This window comes from Orycteropus afer, unplaced genomic scaffold (genome assembly GCF_000298275.1).
Source record: "Orycteropus afer afer isolate SDZICR_OR568_19922 unplaced genomic scaffold, OryAfe1.0 scaffold00010, whole genome shotgun sequence".
Classification (NCBI taxonomy): Eukaryota; Metazoa; Chordata; class Mammalia; order Tubulidentata; family Orycteropodidae; genus Orycteropus; species Orycteropus afer.
In genome coordinates, this window is record NW_006921597.1 from 2,992,965 (window position 1) to 2,993,242 (window position 278).

Consider the following 278-nt stretch of genomic DNA (forward strand, 5'->3'; position numbering starts at 1 on the left):
TTTATTTTTAGTAAAAATAAAACTAAATGTTACATGTTAAATATTAGAATCACACCATTTCTTCTTAACTGATCTCTAATTTGTGTTTAAGCATTAAGATATATAGATATAGATAGTGTTGTCTGGGTTTTGTTTTTTCCTTAAAATATAATACTAAAGATTTGCTGCATCTCATTCAACCTTTGAAGGATGTTATAACATTTTAGGCTAATATCATTTATATAAATTAAGGTTTAAATGACGACCCTTGGAGTTGTGTTATGTGGTGGCCTTGTTTC